A 22114-nucleotide genomic window follows, 5' to 3' on the forward strand; every position below is an offset into this window, starting at 1 on the left:
GCCCTCAAGAAAATGGAATCCAGTCCCAGAGGGCATTAGTCCTATCCCTGCAGAGGTCACTCAGAGAAACCTTACAACTTAGTCTTGAAGGTTCTGTCCATCAGTAAAGGAAGAGAGGCAAAAAAAAAAGAGTGATTGGGGAATTTTTAAAAGGTTAAAGCCCCTAAGCTACAAAGAGAAGAATCTTTAATAAAATCTCAACACACAAGCAGGTAAATCAAAACAAATCATCATAAAAACGGAAGTAAGAATGGGCAAAACCACAGAGAAAACATAAAACTCAATTAACAAGTATTATATTATGTGGTAAAGTGAACCACCTGATGTGGTACTCCATGAAAAGCATACATAACAGAAAACTATGAAAGTGTTCAAAGGAGAAATAAAATCCACCGAACAAGAAAGTAGGAACAAATATACTGAAAAATAGAACACAGAATTTTTAAAAAACACAGCAGATAGGGGAAGGGGGAAAATGGAGCCATGACGGACAATCTAGCTAAATAAGTGAAAGATTAAAAGATCTGGAATACAAAAAAACTGAAGAGGAAGAAAGAGCTAGGGCATACACACTACATTTTGTCACCAATTTCGATCTTTGCTCTAATAAGTTAATGGTCTGTCTATACAAAAATATAACATTTTGAAATGACTCCCAATTTCGTGGCTATTAAGATATTATAATTTCCTTTTTTGTGTGATTTTTTAAAAACTGTGATGTTCAACGTCTCCCAACTCTTTTCTAAATATGAACGTTCATGATATATAGATATGAAGCTTCTACATAGTTTACAAACCTTTAGCCTCTTTGCTTCCTTAATTCTTCTGGGTCACATTTTTCAACAATTCCTGCCATCCTTTCCCTGCTCACCTTTATTATGAAATCATTGAGCATTAAAATATTTGTTTAATTTAGAAGATTTCGTCAGGTTTTCTTTTTTTTCTTTTTTCCCTCTCTATTTCTTAAGGAATTTCTCTATCTGCAGATGCAAAAAAAAAAAAAACAGATATTGAGGTGGCATAAAACTTGAAATTATCTTTATAATGGCATTTTTGATTATGATTATTGTAAGATAAGATGAAGAAGTATCCCAAGAAATGATGTTTTTTCTTAACTTTGCTCATATAAGACCAACTTCTGCCAACTCCTTCATTTGTTTATAAAATGGGACCCTATGAGCCATCCTTACATTTAATCACAGCTTCCTTTTCTTCTGCTTTCATTTATGAAGAAAATGTTAATTTATCTGTTGTGGTTATAAGATGAGGATCTCATATTTAAAACTACTATTTTTATAGACTGTATAAAAACTTGTGATCACTACAGAAAATCAAGGGAGCTGGACAGGATCAGGAAACATTTTATATTTTTCTTTGTTCATAGGCTGGGCAGCCAACTGATGATGAGTCTTTCTATACTTAGCTAGGCTGGTCCTCGGGAAGCAGAGACAGTCTGTCACTGGAAATTTACAATTTGTATTATAGTTCCCTTTATGTGTCATATCTCCTCTACTCAGTCATTAGCTCCTTTGGGTGCAGAGAATGCGTCATACTTCTCCTGAATATTTCTCTCATTGTCTAACACAATGACTATTTCATAGTTGGGGGGTAATAAGTTTTTGTTGAATTAAAATTCAGAAAGTAGAGACCACCTGCAATTCTGCTCACTCTCTAGCATCCCAAGATGGTTATCTTCTTTTTCCTGTGAGTACAGGCTGTGTCTAATCATTATATGGCTGCAAGTTATACAATACTATAATATTTGAAGAATTAAAAATGAATATTACTCAAAGGAGTGCAAAATGGGTGTGAACAACACTAAATGAGCAGCTAGGTGGCACAGTGGATAAAGAACTCAGACCCTTACTAGCTATGTGATCCTGAGTAAGTCACCTAACCTCAGATCCTCATCTGTAAAATGAGCTGGAGAAGGAAATGGCAAACCACTCCAGGATCTTTGCCAAGAAACCCCCAAATAAATTCACAAAGAGTTAGATATAACACAACAACAACACATGATAGATGAGGTACACCAAAGGAGAAATGGAGTAAAGGATTTCATCAAAGAAATATATGATAGAAAGAAGTGAGTAGTTTATATGGGGAAAATAAGGGAAAACTGGTGGAGAACTCTTGACCTCCATCTATATCCTCATAAATCAATAGAAATTGAGGAAGGACCAGAGAGAATTGGGTGGACTCCCTGAAGGTAACTCATGGGAGGGCATGAAAATGGAAGACCAGGTGGTCATCTGCATTGTTGGGTGAGAACACAACCATATGAGTGTAAGCCTAGATTCTGACTAGTTCAGAGTGCTAAGGGAGGCCAGGGTCATAGAGTTTATCCCTAGGTGGCCTAGTTACTGACACAGATCACAGCACACTAACTTTAACCTAGTCATCCAGAAAATTACAGCCTTTGGTTACAAAAAGATCAAGAGAAGTAATAAACATTGCCACAGAGATCTAAATCCATCACCCCACCTGAAAAACCACCCCAAGTACATAAGTCACTGACAAGGAGTTAGTTACATAAGATGGTATTTTGCTACAAATAACCTAAAATGTGTATGTGGATTGCACATGGAGTCATATGTGAATGTGTGTATAAGATCACAGAATCATTGGATCTCAGAGTTGGAAGGGAGCTCAGACCAACCTGTACCTAAGTGGAAATCTCTCTCTACAACATCCCTGCCAAATGGTCATCCTGCACACTACTGCCAAAGGGATTTTCCTTAAACATAAATCTGACCCTTGTGACTCCCCTACTCAGTGAACTCCACTGGCTTCCTATAGCCTGTAGGATCAAATATAAACTCCTCTATTTAGTTTGCAAAGCCTTTCACAAACTTGCCCTAATCTGTCTTTCCAAGCCTTATTGGATATGACTACCCTTCCTATACATCATTATTCCAATCAAACTGGCTTTTTCTCTATTCCTCACACAGGAATTATTTCATTTATTTTATGTATAACCCCATCACTTAGCACAGTGCCTGGCATAAAATAGATACTTAATAAATGCTTTGTTAATTGATGGATTGAAGATTCTCAGTGATTGAGAAACTCCTTTCCTCCCAAATCCACCCACTCTACTTTGGGACAGCTTTAATTGTCAGAAAGGACCTCTGGTCCTAGAGCAGAAATCTGTGTCTCTTACCCACTGATCCCAGTTTATAGAATCATAAATATTGAGTTGGAAGGGACTTTAGAAGACAGGAAACTAGAGGACCTTCACAGAAAAGTGTTAGAGCCAAAGTTTGAACTCAGGTCCCATGACTCAAAAAAAAAAAAAAAAACCCAAAAAAACTTGATCCCTTTCTGGTGATCCCTTAATGGGCCAAGAAAAATAAGACTAACCATTCCACATGACCTCCTTTCACACTCGGTTACCACCTTCCCTCTTTGTTGTTGGTTTGTTTTTTTCAGTTGTGTCCATCTCTTTGAGACTTTATTTGGGGTTTTCTAGGCAAAGCTGCTGGGGTGGTTTGCCATTTTCTTCTCCAGCTCATTTTTACAGATGAGGGACTGAGGCAAAGAGAGTTAGGTGACTTGCCCAAGATCACAAGGTAGTGATCTGAGGACAAAACTGAACTCAGGAAGATGAGCCTTCCTGACTCCAGGCGGGGCACTCCATCCGTTAGGTCATCTAGTCGTCCTTACTATCCCTCTATATTCAACACAGTAACTGGTGTAGGGTGGATGGGGTTTAGCTACATAAAATGGGGACAATAATAACACTCACTTTACGGGGCCATTGTGATGATCTGACAACTTTGGTAAAAACAGTTTACAAACCTCAAAACCCTACATCAGCGCTAGTTATTATGAATCACTCCCACAATCTCCACCTATTAAGCCACACGGCATAAAAAGAAAAGCTCCAACACAAACTCCACCATCCCCAAAAGAGTTATATGCAAAATATCCCTCCTTCCTATCATGCCAAGGGTCCCTCCATCCATCTCTGTCTGATCCCTTGCTAGGTGTCTTTTTTTCCCTTCTCCATGTGGTGAGTTCCTTCCCATTCTTCTTAACATTTCACAGGCTAATACAAACTCTTGTGATCTGACCCTAGAACCTTGACCTAAGGAAGAGGCTGCTCTGAATGAGATAAGGGCTGGGAACTGGGGACCGGAGTGGGAAGGGGAAGGGGAAAGGGAAAGGGCCGGAGAGGTTGCCCAGGAGAGGAACATTTTTGTCAGCCCCCACCTCCTCCACCCCTCCATTTCTTCTGCATCTGTGAGGTTTCCCTAGGCAACATCCCAGCTGTCCCACACTCAGGCGTGATCTGCTCTGTGTGCCCTGAATTAAAAAAGCCAAATGCCGAACTCCAGAACAAAAAGACTGTCTGCTGAGGCCCCCCCAGTGAATGTCCTCCTTGTGGAGCTGACTGGAGGAGGAGGGAGATGGAGACTGGAGAGGGGCGTGGGGAGAAGGCAGCAGTCCGTGCCATAGGGGCTCCTCTGTGTTAGGGCACTAGCCAGGAAGGAAATGGCCCGAAGCAGTCAGCCCTGAAGCGCAGAGCGCTCGGGGGGCTCCTCGTCTAGCCAGAGCTCGGGCTGGCCACAGTGCCCCTTGCCCGACCTCCCGGGGCGGGAGGAGAAGGTGGGGCGGGGGGAAGGGGTGGCAGGGAGGAAGGTGGATGTGCAGCGGAGGACAGCGGCCGATCCCCGCCTCTCTGGGCTCAGAATCTCTGCCACCAGAGAGCCTGGAGCGCCAACGCCCCTGGTAAGCGGGGGGCTGCAGGGACTGAGGGGGGAGAGGGCATGCACCCTGCCATGACACGAGCCGTACCCACACCCCCTCACCCACCCACCCACCCGCGCCTTCTCCTGCAGGGAGGCGGGGCAGCCAGCGTGGCACAGTGAGGGGGCGGGGACTCTGGAGGAGGAGGGTGGAAGTGACTTCCCAGGCCGGGCCAGGAGCCGCGCTTCGGGGGCTGGCACTGGGCTGGCACTGGGCTGCAGCTTCCCTGCGCCAGGGCGGAGGTGACCTCCACACGGGTCCGCTCCGAGGAGGGGCCAGCCCTGCCGAAACCCGAGACGGGCATGCCCGCGTGCCCGTGTGTGCCCGGGCGCGCCCCGCTCCCATCCGCGCACTGAAGTCTGACATTTGTCCTTGCGTGTCAGTGTGTGAGCCAGGCTTGTGACTGATGTCACGGGGTGCCCACTATCTCACACCTTCCATCCCTCCGTGTGTGTGTCTGTGTGTGTGTCTGTGTGTCTGTGCGTCTGTGTGCCTGTGTGTGTGTCTGTGTGTGTCTGTGTGTGTGTGTGTGATCCCTTAATCTCTACAAATGAGGAGATGAGGACCTGGCTTTAAATCCTAACTCTTCTCTTGTTTGCCTTGTGATCACAGGCGAATATTTACCTTCTCTGAGATGGTTAACTCATTTATAAAAGGAAAGGGTTAGCCTAATTTTTAAAGCCCCTTATCACTCTGATCCTGGATATAAGCCCTAAGGGACAATAATTAATTTTCTACAGTGCCCAGTACAGAGTCATATATAAAATAGCATTTAATAAATGCTTTTAAATAGAAAATGTAACTTGTATATGATTGCCTGTGAATGAATTGTGTGTGCATGTATGTATATGCACGTGTGTGTTTGTGCATTATATAGTGTGGCTTGGTGAAAAGTACACTGGTTATGGAGTAAGAGGACCTGCATGGCACTGGGAAAATCACTTGGCCTCCTGAGGCCTCAGTTTCCCCATCTGTAAAATGAGAAGGCTGAACCAGATGGTGGTCTTTGAGGTTCCTTCCAGATGTAGTTCTGTGATCCTGTTTGTGTGTTCACAACAATGTGTGCACTGGTATCCAGTGTCAGTAGGTAAATTTTTGCATATGTGTCCATATCACAAGCTGACCAGTATAATTACAGCTTGTTGATTGATTGATTCTGTAAAACTTTGAATGACACAATGGGAGGTTCTGGGGTATATTGCCATTGTTCTCATTATGAACTTTCTGGAACACAGTTATGGGAAAGAGAATCTGAGTTGTGTGTCACTCTTTGTGATGTGTCCATAGGGTATATTATTTCTATGTGTGTGGTTTACATGTTGCTACAGAGGCGCCTACCATATGCTGTGTGTGGCCTGTGTTAGTACTCTCCAGGATCCAGTATGTAGGCGTTTGGTCTAGAGAGAGTGGTATTTGATCCAGGGTGTGAGCTATGTTTATAGAGTTAATTTGGCACATGGTGTATAGTTTCTGTAGATGCTGTTTGGTTGCTGGGGTCTGCCACTGTGCAAATAGTACAAACACCTATATTTACCCCTATATCTAATACTACCTTATTATACATATGGTACCAGACATTTACACAGAACACTTCTCTTTCTGTTGGCATGGATAGGGTCTAATTTATACATAATTAAAGTACATAAGGAGCATATTTGGAGGAATGGAAGCACAACTAGGAAAAATAACCTACTCAAGGTCACAGAAAAGAAATTAGAGGACAGAATTAGCCCTGCAACCTCAAGTCCCAAATATCATTCCCTATAACTTCTAGACTTTAAGCCTCACTACAACTTAATTAGGTAAGCACCCCAAATATTCTTGTCCCCATTTTACAAATGACATACATAAGGTCATGAAGATCAGATAACTCGCACATGGGTACGCTGCTCATAAGTACCTGTGCCAGAATTCTGATCCAGATGTCTTGACTCTAGGTGAAGTACCCTACCATGTTGGGTGTTACCATGAGGGTTGAGTCAGTTATTCCATTACACATACAAGAATGGGTGTAAGGGAATCAACAGACAGATCCAGTTGGGCCAGAGGATGGGGCATAAAGTTATCTTCCCTATAATGCTGCAAACACAATGAAAGTGCTTGATACATATTTAGTGTTGCAGAAGTTCAGTACAGTGGAAAGAACTATCCCGAGAGACTTCCTACATCCCCTTTGCTTGTTCTAGAAGCTACTCATTAAGTGACGTTGGGCAACTCATGTCACCTCTCTACAAAAGGAGGAATTATAGGCAATGACAGAGATAGAAATTATATATCATCAGCCAATATTCATCTTGATGAAGGACTAGAGATGTGAAGTAGTGCAATGGAAATCACCAAGGTAGCCAAGATAATCAACAACTCTTAAAATCATTCGGTTTTGAATAGATTGTATTGCATTTTTTCCCCTAAGTGGCTTTCTTCTATGATGATACTTGATTGAAGCTAATATTGAAATGAGTTTGCCTTCCTTCAAGACAACTCAGCAGATGATGGTGTGTAGAGAGTAGTGGATAGAGAAAGCCCAGAAGTATTGTATTTTCCCCAAAATATATCCCTCTTCCTAGTTTTCTAATTTCTGTTGTAGGTACCACCATCTTCCCAATCACATAGGTTGGAAACTACAGTCATCTTTACCACTTTCCTCTCCTTTACATGTCATCATGAGATGTGTTGTCATAGCAATTCAGACTCTATAATATCTCTTATGTCTGTCCCATTCTCTTCGTTAATATTTCCCTACTATACTTCAGGTCCTTGTCACTTCTCATCTGGCCTATTTTAGGTTGTCCTCTCTGCTTCTAAACTTCTCCAAATAAGGGCTAAAAGTTGGTCAAAATCATCATAATAATATAAGGATCTGACCACACCATTCCCTGATCAGAACCATTAATGACCATTAATGATTCTCTTTGGTCTCTAAGATACAAACTCCTTGATCAGGCAACAGTCATTTTAACCTACCTTGCCACTAATTTTGCCTGACTACCTTTCATGCATTTTACATGTCCATCAAAGTAGTCTTTCTCTCTCTCCCAACTGAATACTGACTATCTTATAGAGCTAAAATTTGCCTCTTCTATCTTTTCATGTTGAAATTCTTCTCATCCTTAAAAGCCTAGCTTAGCTGACACCTTCTCTATGAATCTTCCTTGATTAACCTAGAAAAAAAAGTATCCTCTCCCTCTTAGATTTTTTTAAAGAGTATTTAGTCATGACTTCTCTGAGGTTTTTTTTTCTTCAAAATATATTTTTATTAACATTTATTTCTTCTCTAATTTTAAAGGTTTCCTCATCTGTGCATATTTTGTATTTATTTACTGTTTTTAATATACATCCTGTTTACTAAACCTTTCCCTTTCCATTTTGCCTAATGTATGTTTTTTGGGATACAGTTTTCCCTTGAAGACTGCTTTAGCTACATCCCTGAAATTCTGGAGTGTAATTTTATCATTATTATTCACATAATTATTGTTTCCATGAATTGTTCTTTGATCTCCTAGTTATTTAGGATTTCATCTGGTCTTCATTTGTCTGTGTCTTTTGTTTGTGTTTTTTGAGCTGAGTATTCTTTACATTGTATCATGGTTTATAAAGGATGTGTTTAATATTTTTGCCTTTTTACATTTATTTGTGTTGTCTCTGTACCCTAATATATGATCAGTTTTTATTTTTTAAAAATTGATGCTGAAAGATATGCATATTCTTTGGTAGTCCCATTCAGAAGATATCATAAGTCTTTTAGCTCTAATTTTTGCTCAATTTGTTCAATTCTGTGTTTTTCCTTTTCTGTTAGTTTTGTGCAACTGTGAGCAAGGAACATTAAAAATCTCTTACTATCATTGTGTTATTATCAGTGTCTTCTTGAATTCAATTAATTTTTCTTTTATGAAACTAGATGCTATGCCAATTGAGAAGTTTGTATTCTATATATACTTTCACAATAATCTTATTTATCTGTTTGTATTGTGGTTTTCTGTTTTTCCTTTTTTGGATAACATGATTGCAATATCTGCTATTTAAGAATCATCTGATAGTAAATTTTGTTCCAGCTTCTCATTTTTATTCATTTTTTATGTTTTGATATATTTCTTGCTAAGCAAAAGATTGTGGGGTTTTGTTTTCTTATTCAATGTCCCTTTTTTGCTGTTGAATAGTTTAGTCCATTCACATTGCAAGTTGTGGAAGTTTTGTTTTTATTTTAACCATCTGAACATCTAAGGTTTTTTTTTTTTTAAATTTAGGATTTAATTTGTTCCCTTTCCCCTTTTGAGTTGGTAGTTAGTTCTCACTATTATTCTTCTATAAGTACTTTAAGGCAGTTTTATTCCCATGGTCTTTCTTGACCTCAGCCTCAACCCTGTCTATTTCTCAACTTTTTCCCTACCTTTGAAGTTTTATCTAATAAATTGGTTCCTTTTTCTTTCCTTTTCTTTTTATCAAATTCTTTCCCTTCTCTCAGTTGTCATTAATTCAAAGTCTCCCCCTCCTCTTATCCCCTCCAACTTTTTTGTCTGTTATTTTGTTCTCTGCCTTTTTCTAAAAGGGATTTCTTTACCCCATTCTTTTCATTAAACTTTTTCTATTTCTATTTTAAACTTTTAGTCTTTGATTCATGGTCTGTATACTTATATTTTCTTTAGCCATTTTGTGTTCCTCATGGGATTAAAATTTCTAAAGTACCAAGTATGAGTTCTCTCTTCTAACCAATCACTTTCTGTTTTGCTTTGTAGTTCTTACCTCCTCACACCATTTTTCTGAAATGTCTTCCTTTTAGAAGTACAAATTAATGAAGAAGATAATGAAGACAGAGGTATTGGCCCCTGGTAGAAATTTCCATGTCCCAAATTCTTTATTCCGGTTCTACCTGCTACCCTGTCTATGATCATTTTCTTCTCCATTTGCCATTCATTATCTTGTGTGCATGCCCTGCCACCATTTTGGATGCTGGTTGCACCTAGGCAAGCTGTTGTTAGTGGAGTCACAGTATCTTGTGGCAGTCTGTGCCATCTTTTCAGGCAAGATGTTATTATTGAAGAAACAACACTTTCTCCAAAGAAATGATCCACTGTGCACCAGCTCTTTGCAGATTAGACTCGTTGCAGGGTCCTGTTTATGGAATGGATCTTTCCTCCCCTAAGTGTTCCTTAGTTAAGCCTCTTCCCACCAGTCTAGATGTTCTACTTTCTTTCACCCTGTTGATTATCCGGACCTGAGACAGTGATGGAGAAAATGTAATAATGCAGATTAAATTTAAAAGTGTGTCAGACTTACACTTCTTTTTTGGAAGTTAAACATTTTACAGCACGTCTCAGCTGCATGATGACTTCCTCTCTAAACTCTACATCTGGGTAAATGCCTAGTATGAAGCCACCTATTTTGTTCAGGAGATAGAAATAAAGATTATTTTGTTGACAAGATTTTTAAATTTGAGCTTGTCCTTGAGTTTGATTTTTAAAAGAAGACAAGGACCCACTGAGGAAACACAGAAATCTATCTCCCCCCCCACACACAAAAGGTAGACATGAAGTCTCCTTAAAAATACCAGAGCCAAATGCTGGAATTCCCCAAAAAAACCATCTCAAACCTCATTTGAGACAAAATGAGACACAGAAATTATCACTCAAAGAAACCCCCATGGTATGTGATGAGTTAGGGCCCAACTGAATTACACAAGCATTTACTGAGCAGAGAGGGGGGAAAGAAGAGTAAAATATAGCCCTGCTTGAATTAGGCCTAGAGTTTAGTTGAAGAGACAAGACTAACATACACAAAACCATTAAGAGCAATTTGGTGCTAAATTCTGTGGTCTTGATTATCAATGCCATAGGAATTCAGTAAACAGAGAAGTCCTTGTAGGCTAGAGAAACTGCAGAAAGCTTTGGGGTAAAGGCAGGACAAGCTGATTCGCAGAAGAAAATTCAAGTTGATTCACACGCATGTGTGCACATGTATAGCACATGCATGTTACATGTGTACATACATGTCTTTGTATGTGACTATCTCTGTGTGCATGTATATAACACATTAATACGTTTATCATCATATGTGGTCAAATATGTCTAATACTGTCAGAGAAAGAAAAAAGGATATGGTATCTCTAAGAAATTTCAAGCCTGGAGCAAGTTGGGAGGGGAAAGGAGTCACTGAGAGTTGAATGCTCATTATCCAATTCCATACAAATTAATTTTCCACACAAAAACTGAGCCTAGATGTATTGGTTCCTAAGGCAACCCTCTCTCAATTGTTAAAAAGACAAGTCACAGGAAAATGTGATGTGTGGAAACTGTTCTGTTTTAACTGTTTGGGGGGTCTCCTTCTTTAGCCAAGAGGGAGAGCAGATTTGGGGCAGCCGAGCTGAATGAAAAAAAAGAAGTTATTCTATGCAAAAAGAAATGGGGAAGAATGGAGGAAGAGAGAAGAGAAGAGAGGGAGGAAGAGCGAGAAGGAAAGAAAGAGAAATGAAAGTGTTTTAAAAAAAGAATTAAAACTCCATTTCTGATAAGACTAATCAGTTAGTTAAGGGCTTTTAAAGGCTGCTTTAAAGATTGGAAACCTAGCAAGTAGCCACTTGGATTGGTTGGGCGGTCAGAAAACCAGTTAGAAACCTAAGCTGTAATGTTGTTTTTAAAATGATAGAGAAAGAACTGAGTTAAAGTAAGCAGAAATAAATTAACAATTGAAGTTTTGTGAGAGAACGTATATTTAACTTCTATCCAGTCTTTCAAACATTGTTCCTCAGCATATCTTGGCCTGAATATTTATGCTAATATGGCTAATCACTAAGAAGTTAATATCTAGTCCCTTTAATCAAGAATATTATTTTTATGAAAACAGAGTAATTGACCTGAAAGTGTGAAAAGCCTAACCAGTCATTCCCCTGGCACAGATTAGTGTTCATCATCTCGGGGCAGCTACCTGAAAAGCATGTATACTTCCCAGGAGGCATAATATTAGAATCCCTGTAGAATTATAGAACCAAAAGAGACCTAAGCAGCAACCCTTCTGACTTTTAGATAGACTGAGTCTCAGAGAAGTCATTTGATTGCATGGATAAGGAGAAGCAGAGTCAGTCTAGGAACCCCAATCCTCTGACTCCAAAACCCAAGGTTTCAGTTAGCTGACCTTTCTATAATGCTTAAGAGTTTACAAAGTACTTTCCTTACAACAACTGTATGTAGAAATACTATTATTGACCCTCTTTTAAAGATGAAAAAACCAAGAGGCAGGGGGCATAAAAATAACTTTTTCTGGGTCACATAGCTAGTAATTATCAAAGTTGGAATTCAAACCCAGTTTTCCTAACTCTAAATTCAGTACCATTTCAGCCAATTCTTTGGGATCTTTCAAATCTAAGTTTAATAAAGAATGGCAAGCTTCGTAAATGAGTGATATATAGAAATAAAAGGAGAGTGGAATGGAATGAACAAGAATAATATGGAAAGAATTCCACATATGGAGTCAGAGGACACAGGTTTACATATTAGCTCTGTCATCTGGTTCACTCTTGTTTATGAAACTAGAAGTAAAAGAAGTAACATATGGTATCCATTATTGTTAGATGTTTAAGGACTCTGAAGAGGTATGTTAGTATTATGGAAAGAACACTGGATTTGGAATCTTAATCCTTTAGGTTTGAATCTTGACTCTTCCACCCTTACCACTTGTGTGACCTTGGTCAAGTCCCTTAACCTCCCTATGCCTCCATTTTCTAATATGTAAACTAGGTGGTTGAACTAGATGGCCTCTACTAAGGTCTCTTCCAGCTCTAAAGCTAGGAATCTATGACATAATTCCAGAAGTGCTCGGTTGTAAAGGTAGAACTGATATTTTATGATTGGCAGATTTGTCTCCAGTTTCACATTAGGAACTATGGGGTTTTTGCCTATGACCAAGATGTTGTGAGTTCTCTATATGTGTTCCTTAAATTGAAATGATTAACATTTATGACTACTTTTCAAAGAGAGGGAAAAAAATCAAGTCTTGTCCTTCTGCCCTGGATGACTGTTAGTCTCACAGTTTTAAGAAGAACATTTCTAAGCTAAAGAGTGTTCAAAGACATGCATGCATCCAGAAGAGTCAATGGCCTATGATGATCAGTTAAAGAGAACTGGGAATATTTAACCTGGAGAAGAGAAGACTTGGCAAGAGGGAGTGAGAGTGGGAAGCATGATAGTTGCCTTTATGCTTTTGCATGGCCATGATATGGAAGCAGGATTCGACTTGTTATGTTTGGTCCCAGAGGTCAGAGCCATAGCCAACAGGTACTAGTCACAGGGACAACTTTAGGCATGCCATCAAGAAAAATTTCCTAACAACCAGAGCTGTCCCAAAATGGAACAGGATGCCTTAGGAGGTGGTGGATATCACAGTTTTTGACCAAAGACTGGATGACCATTTATCAGGTTAGTTGTACTGGGAATTCCTTTCAGCTATATGTTGGACTTGAATGTCTCTTAGTTCTAAAATTCTTCATTCTGTGATTTCCCTAAGGGGGTGGAAAAAAAAGGGAAGGGATTTTGAGTACAGCTGGAAAGCCATTCTTATGATGTAGTATTGCTGATGTCTGAAGAGATCACAGATGACCTATTAGCAGAAAATCTGAGGAAAGCACCAATTGAACATTCCAGCCATGGTGTCAGGGATAAGAACAGCCATAAGAAACAAAAATGGGCAAGGTCCCTTTGGCAGTTAGGTGGCACAGCAGAAAGAGTACCTGGTCTAGATCAGGAAGACTTCTCTTTCTGAGTTCAAATTTGGTCTCAGATACTTCCTAGCTGTGTGACCCGAGGCAAGTCATTTAATTGTTTGCCTCAGTTTCCTCACCTGTAAAATGAGCTGGAGAAGGAAATGGCAAACCACTCCAGTATCTTTGCCAAGAAAACGCCAAATGGGGTTACAAAGAGTTTACACAGCTGAAATGACTCAGAAACACTTTAAACTGACAGTTTTCTTTTTTAAATAACATTTTATTCCCTCCCAATTACTTGTAAAAATAATTTTTAACATTTAGGTTTTTTTTTTTTTAATTATAAATCCCAGATTCTCTTCCTCCTTTCTTCCCTTTTTCTCTTCCCTGAGATGCTAAGCAATCTGATATAGGTTATACATGCACAATCATGTAAAACATATTTCCATATTAATCTTTTTATGGAAGGCAAGAAAGGAAGGAAGGAAGGAAGGAAGGAAGGAAGGAAGGAAGGAAGGAAGGAAGGAAGGAAGGAAGGAAGGAAGGAAGGAAGGAAAAAAGAAAAAATATATCATATGCTTCAGTCAGTATTCAGACTACATGAGTTCTTTCTCTGGAAGCAGATAGCATTTTTCTTCACGAGTCTTTTGGGATTTTCATCATGAGTCCATTGTATTACAGATAATAGCTAGGTCATTCATAGCTATTCATTTATTTATTATTTATTATGCTGTTGCTATGTACAATGTTCTCCTGGTTCTGCTCACTTCACTCCACATCAGTTCATGTAAGACTTTCCAGTTTTTTTCTGAAATCATCTTACTTTTCATTTCTTATAGCATAATAGTATTCTGTTGCAATCATATACCACAACTTGCTTAGCCATTCCTAAATTGACAGGTATCATCCCAGTTTCCAGTTCTTAGCTACTACAAAAAGAGCGGCTATAAAAACCCATGTACAAATAGATCCTTTCTCTTTTTTAAAAAAAATTATTTGAGATACTGACCTAGTAGTGAGTGGTATTTCTAGATCAAAGGGTATGTACAGTTTGATAGCCCTTTGGGTATAGTTTCAAATTGCTCTCCAGAATGGTTGGATCAGTTCACAACTCCACCAATAGTGCATTGGTGTTCCAGTTTTTCAACATTCCCTCTAATATTTATCATTTTCCTTTTCTTTCATTTTAGCCAATTTGAGAGGTATGAGATGATACCACAGAGTTGTTTTAATTTACATTTCTCTAATCAATAATGATTTAGAGCTTTTTATATGATTATAGATAGCTTAATTTGTTTGCCTAAAAAACTGTCTATTTATTTCCTTTGCCCATTTTTCATTTGGGGAATGACTTTTAGTCTTATAAATTTGACTCAATTCTCTATATATTTGAGAAATGAGGCCTTTATCAGAGGTACTTGCTGTAAATTTTTTTTCCCAGTTTTTCTGCTTTCCTTCTAATTTTGGTTGCATTGGTTTTGCTTGGGCAAAAATGTTTTCATTTTGTATAATCAGATTGTTCATTTTACATTTTGTAATGCTCTCCATGTCATATTTGGTCCTAAATTCTTTCATTATGCATATATATGACAGATAAACTACTCCAGACTGCTTATGGCATCACCCTTTATGTCTAAAATAAATCATGTATCCATTTTGATCTTAACTTGGTATAGAGTATGGGATGTTGGTCTATACCTAGTTTCTGCCATACTGTTTTCCTAGCAGTTTCTGTCAAATATTTTTATCCCCAAAGTTTGGATTTGGGGGCTTATCAAACACTAGATTACTGTGGTCATTTTCTACAATGTACTGTGCACCTAATCTATTCCACTGATCCACTCTTCTGTTTCTTAGACAGTATTAGATTGTTTTGAAAATTACCACTTTATAATACAGTTTAAAATCTAGTACAGCTAGGCCACCTTCCTTCACATTTTTCTTCATTGATTCTCTTGATATTCTTGGCCTTTTGTTCTTCCAAATGAATTTTGTTATTATTTTTTCTAATTCTATAAAATAATTTTTTGGTGTTTTGGTTGGTATAGCACTAAGTAGATTAATTTAGGTAGAATTATCATTTTTATTATATACCCTTGGCCTCCTCATGAACAATTCATATTTTTACAATGGTTTAGATCTATTTATTTTATTTATGTGAAAAGTGTTTTGTAACTGTATTCATACAATTCCTGGGTTTGTCTCGGCAGGTAAGTACTATCTGTCTTTATGATTGCCATCATCATTGAGGGGGCAGCTAAGTAGCACAGTGGATAGAGTGCCAGGCTTGAAGTCAGGAAGACTCATCTTCCTTAAGTTCAAATCTGACATCCAACATTTGCCAGTTGTGTGACTCTGGGCAAGTCACTTAACTTGTTTGCTTCAGTTCCTCATATGTAAAATGAGGAGAAGGAAGAAGCAAAGCACTCTAGTCTTTTTGCCAATAAAACCCCCAATGAGATCATGAAGAGTTGGACACAACTGAAATGAATGCGCAACAACAATGACAACAGCATCATTGCTCATAGAAGATTTTCCCAGCATGCTTCTCGTTTCCAAAAGATCTTTATCTTCACTATATGACAGTTCTCTAGAATTATATAAGAAGGGGGAGTACAGTAGAAATATAAGCTCTTCCGTTTCCCAATTGATAAATGGTCAAAACACAGGAACAGTCAGTTCTCAGAAGAAAAAATCAATGCTATCTGTAGTTATATGAAAAAATGCTCTAAATCATTATTGATTAGAAAAATGCAAATTGAAACAACTCTAAGATACCACTTCACACCTATCAAAAATGACAAATGCTGGAGGGACTGAGGGGAAATAGGTACACTTAATAAATTGTTGATGGAGTTGTGAATTGGTACAAACATTCTGGAAAATAATTTGGAACTATGATTAAAGGACTATAAAACTGTGCATTATCCTTTGATCCAACAATGCTACTATTAGATCTGTATCCCAAAGACATCAAAGAAAAAGTGAAAGGGGCTATTTGTACAAAAATGTTTACAGCAGTTATTTTTTGTGGTGGCAAAGAATTGCAAATCGAGGGGATGCTTATCAATTGGGGAATGGCTGGACAAATTGTGGTATATGATTGTGATAGAGCACTATTGTGCTATAAGAAATAAGGGAGGAGGTTTCCAAAAAACAGCAATACCTATATGAACTGATGAAAAGTGAAATGAGAAGAGTCAGGAGATTATTGTGCCCACTAACAGCAGTGTTCTAATGATGATCAACTGTGAAAGATTTGACTACTCTGATCAATACAGTGATTCCAGACAATTCCAAAGGAGTCATGATGAAAAAATGCTATCTACTTCCAGAGAGAGAACTGATGAACTCTGAGTACAAAGTGAAGTATAACTTTCTTGTTTTGTTTTATTTTATTTTATAAAATTTATTTCATAAAATTTTATATTTATAAATTTTAAAAATTTTATTTTATTTATTTTTGCAATGTGGCTAATATGGAAATACAATTCACATGATTCTACATGTTACAATTTATATAATTTGTTTGCCTTCTCGGTGGGTTGGGAAGAGGTGGGAGGGAGGGAGAGAATTTGGAACTCAGAATCTAAAAAGAAAAGAATATTAAAATAAATAAAAACAAATAATATTTTTAAAGAAAGGAATATAAGCTCTTTGAGGTCAGGATTCCATCAGCTGCAGTTTTTAATCCAGATATCTAGACTCGGAGTTGGTAGACCAACTAGGACTGGTTCTGCAACTAACAGTCACAACATAACAATAAAGCTTTATGAAATGCTTTCTTCACAACAGGCTCATGAGGTAGGTAGGATAAGTATTATTATACCAACTTCACAGATGAGAAAACAGTATCCAAGAGAAGAGATAACCTTTCAAAGGACGACTTAGTGTAGAGTAAAGAGCCCTGGATTTGGAGTCAGAAGACCCAGACCTCTGTCTAGGCTCTGCAACTTGACAGCTGTGTTCCAAGTACCATGATATTTAATTTCAATGGATCACATCTTTCTTGTTCATAAAAGGAAAGTATTGGGTTGATTAGGGTTCTTAACCTTGAGTCAGTGAACTTGGCTTTTTTTCCCAAAATAATCGTTTGTAACTGTATTTCAATATAACTAGTTTTCTTTGTAATGCTATATGTTTTATGAATTTAAAATAAAAACATTATTCTGAGAAAGGATCAGAGATTTCTGGACTAAATGATTGCTAAAGTCCTTTTGAACTCTAAATCCTATAATTTTCCTCTGGCCACAGAGCAATTAAGTGTAAGAGCCAAGCCTCAAACGTAGATACTGACTCTAAAGCCAATATTCTAATCATTCAGAAGAGAGTAAGATGACACTCCTGAGAAGATGGCAGAGTGAAAAGTAACAGAATGTGGCTTCTTCAACCCACCACGATAAAATAAATAAGAAAGATACCAAAATATGCAGCAAGTACATCAATAACAGTTGAAAAAACTCACCATAAAGTATTTTGTACAGAAAAAAAATAGAATAACATCTTACCAGTGTGTGACTTTTAGATCTCCCATATTCCTCTTCTCCCTTTCCCCTCCCCTGATCATGTCCTTTTTTCTTACTGTCCAAGGTTGGATAGGTAGAGATATCCCTCATATTCATCTTGTTCAAGCTTACACAAACACCAACTTTTGGAGTTAGCCCCTTGGCAAATGAGATGCTATTTCCAAATGATTTGAGATCTATAAATCAATCAGACCAACCCCAAGATTGATGAGGAGGAAAAGGAAACAACTATAGAGAAATGTGGAGCCTAGGAGACAAGACTGTGGAGGAGGAAAAAAGCCAGAAGTGTGGCATGGGTTACAACTACTGATAGCTGTACTGGTGACACTTATTTTATACTGTATAGGTGAATCATCAGATCCTACATTTAGAGTTAAAAGGGGCCTTAGAGATGATTTAATCCAACCCTATTATTTTAAACATGAGAAAAGTGAAACCCTTAGAAGTTAAATGACTTGCCCAAGGTCACACAAGTAAGATAGCAGATAATAGTTGGCTGAAGGACAATTTTAAAAAATGTAAGAAAAGAGCCTTTACTCAACGTAAAGTACTCTACAACAAAAGAACTTGAACCAAAATCTCCAGAGGAAGGTGAAAATATTACAACAAGTTGTGAAAGGCTCCTTGAAGGGGAGAAACTTCAAGACCCCCAAAATAATTGTATAGAAGAACAATAAAAGATTAAGAGGAAAATATGAAGGAAATTAGGACAGAAATGTGACTTCTTAAGAAAAAGAGTCAACAAATCAAACAAGAAAGCAAAGAATTTACATCAAAAAGTCAGAGATGCTCTCCAAAAAAATAGATTATCTTGAAAAAGAGCATGACCACTGGAATGCAGATATGCTCAGGCAAAAGGAAAGCTAGCTGAACCAAACAGACAGCAAGATTGTTTTATACTGCAGAATACTAAACTTGAAGATAGGATGGGAAGGGATAATCTAAGGATTACTGGCCTTCTCCCTTCCCCAGAAAAGATCAAGGCAAAGGAAACACTTAAGAAATCACATAGGAAAAAATTCCATATATATTAGAAGGAGAGAATAAATGACAGAATCCAAAGGCCACAGATATGGGACAGGAAGGAACCTTTCATAGCATTTGGTCCAGATTTTCATTTTCCAGATGAGGTATTTAAGCCCCAGAAAGATTAAGAGTCTTTCTCAGGTTTCAGTCTTTCTCAGCTAGTACATGGCAGAGTAGAGATTAAAAATCAGGTCCTCTGGATACATAGTCAAAGTCCTTTCGCTACACAATGCTGAATACAAAAAAAAATACAGAAAGAAACCTAAAGTTTGACTTAGCAGGAAACATCCTAGTCAGACTTCAGCATCAAATGACCAATTTTGAAGACAAAATTTTGGGGGAAACACTTTTAACATCCCAAGGGCTATCAATCTGAATTACAAGATTGCTTCCTTTTATTGCAAGGAAAAATTGAAATTGAATGATCCAAAAGACAAAGATTTGTTGACATAAATACATGTGTTATATGTACATCTATGAATACATTATATAAATGTATTATTGTTGTTTGGTCATTTCGGTTATGTCTGACTCTGTGACACCATTTGAGGTTTGATTGGCAAAGATACTGGAGTGTTTGCTATTTCTTTCTCATTTTACCGATGAGGAAACAGAGGCAAGCATGGATAAGTGAGCTGAGCAGATTTGAACTCAAGAAGATGAAGATGCTGGCACTCTGTCTACTGTGCTATCTAGCTGTCCCTATATATAAGTGAGGGAGTGTGTGTGTGTGTGTGTGTGTGTGTGTGTGTGTGTGTGTGTGTGTGTGTGTGTGTGTGTGTGTAAAGCTACACCTAAGCATTTAAAAAAAAAGATCACTGGACATCAGTAAAAGAATTTAAGTTATTCCTTCCACAGAGTTAAGGAAGCAAATTGACCAAAACAAAAGAAAATTAAATACTTTTAGGTAGCAATTAAAGGCTAAAAAAAATGCAATCTTTGTTTTCATGTGTATAGGGCTAGACAAGTCCAGGAGTGTAGGAGAAAGGTGTATTCATGTTTATACCTGTCTTTTAAAAAAAACTGTTTGAAGGTATGGAGGGCATAAATTAACTAAAGAATTTGAGGGGCAAAAGATTTAAGGGAATAATCAGGAAGAGATAAGAAGAAATGAATATTTCAAGGTCAAAAAAACCCCTCAATCCTTAGTAAATTAATATTATTAGTGCTTCTCTCAGGAGTGGAAAGCTCAGGCAAACACTGGTCAGAATTTGGATGGAGAAGTGGATGAGAAGGAATCATTTCCTCTCTGCCTTCCTCTCCCCTGACTTTAGAGTGCTAGAAGTGGCAGAAGAGGACACCAAGGACAGATTTCAAAGGAAATAATAAGAGATGCTTCCCAAAGGCAGAAAAGGAATCTTGCGACAACATAAAGCAATTTCAGGAGTTTGGGAAGGGGACAGGAATCTTGATAGGATATCTGTTAGGAAAAAGACATTTCAATAGAACCGTTTCTCCAATCTAGGAGTCCCACTTCTTAGTCCTAACTCCCAACGTGGGGAAAGAAGTGGTACAGCCTTCCGAGGTTCCAAACTTCAAGAGTTTATCATTGAACACAGTAATAGGAAGAAAAGGCAGTAGGAGGAGACAGGGATCAGACTAGCATATGGAAAATAAACAGCGGAGACTAAGTGTTGACTTAAAAGTAGAGGAGAGAAGGAAATATATATGTAAACACGATAAAATATAATAATTATAAATTAAATACAACAAAATTTAATCATTGCAACCCTAAACATGAAGGTTTTAAATTCCTTGATGAAAAGAGAATGTAGAAAATGGATTTTTTTAACACCAAGGGGGTACTTTAGAGAAAAGATGGAATAACTAAACTTATTTGGAGAAAGAAAAGATGTAAAATCTCAAGAGAAATAATGAAAAAAAGGACAAATGAGGAGGACATAGCATTGTCAGATCTCAAACTGGATTATAAACTGCTAGTCATCAAAACTGTTTGGTATGCACTTGAAAACAGACAAATAGATCAGAAGAACAGCCTCGATAAGCAAGAAACAGAAGCAATCAATTTCAGTAGTCTAGTGCTTGCTAAACCCAAGATCATAAATTATGGGGGAGGATTTCCTTTTTGACAAAAACGACCAGGGAGAATGGAAAGCAGTCTGCCAGAAATTAGGTTTAGTCCAAAGTCTTATACCATAGACCACAATAAGTTCAAAATGGACAGGCAATTTGATTATATAAGATTTCATCATTAAAAAAAAAAAGGAAAAGAAAGAATGGGGAGATATCTTTTACAGTTGTGACTGAGGTAGAATTCTTAACCAAAACAAGGACAGAAACAAAGGTCATAAAAACAAAACAGGCAATTTTGATTACCTAAAATTTAAAAGCTTTTGCTCAGACAAAATCAATGAAGGTAGAATAGAAGAGTAAGTATTGAATGGGAATAATATTTGCATCAAGTATAAGATCAAATTTAATATGCAAGATATATAGAGAATTGAGACAAATATAGGGTGTCCCAAAAGTACAGTTTTAAGCTTTAGTAACTTTAATAGCAATTTAGCTAATTAAAGCTAAACCAAGCTTTAATAGATTAAAACTATACTAAGATTTTTGGAACACCCAGTATAGAAGACCACGAAACCTTTCCCTAACAGATAAGTGGTCAAAGGAAATAAAGATTTTGTTTTTTAAAAAACCTGAAAATTATAAATGGCTATTTGAAAACATTCTCCAGATCACTAAGTAAGATGATGCTGAGTTTCATTCATCTCACACTCTATAAATTGGCAAAAATGACAAAAATAAGAATAATTTAGAAGGTCTGTGGAAAGACAGGAATGTTAATACACAGTTGGAGCTGTGATTTGTCCAGCTGTTCTAGATATCAATTTAGAATTTTCAGTTAGAATTTTCAGAAAGCATTTATTAAATGCACCATCCTAGGCACAAAGATACAAAGACAAAAATGAAAACAGCCCCTACCTTAAAGGAGTCTACATTCTATTGGCAGAGATAAAGGATACAAAATAAATTTGTTATTTGTGGTGGGGAGACATTTGCAGATGAGTAGACCAGGAAATGCTTCTTATAGAAGCTGGTGTTTAAACTGAGTTTATGGAAGAAAAATTATTAACTTAGGCAGGAAAAGTGACTA

The 22114-nt window shown here is 37.7% G+C and overlaps 1 protein-coding gene across 1 annotated transcript in view; it reads left to right on the forward strand.

Moving 5' to 3' along the window:
• The first annotated feature begins 4357 nt into the window (after nt 1-4357).
• Nucleotides 4358-22114, forward strand: part of TSPAN11 (tetraspanin 11) — a 159896-nt gene continuing 142139 nt past the window's right edge. The window contains exon 1 of the mRNA XM_072654004.1: nt 4358-4734. The gene's annotated coding sequence lies outside the window, so the exon portion shown is untranslated. The remainder of the gene's footprint in view (nt 4735-22114) is intronic.

This window comes from Notamacropus eugenii, chromosome 3 (genome assembly GCF_028372415.1).
Source record: "Notamacropus eugenii isolate mMacEug1 chromosome 3, mMacEug1.pri_v2, whole genome shotgun sequence".
Lineage (NCBI taxonomy): Eukaryota > Metazoa > Chordata > Mammalia > Diprotodontia > Macropodidae > Notamacropus > Notamacropus eugenii.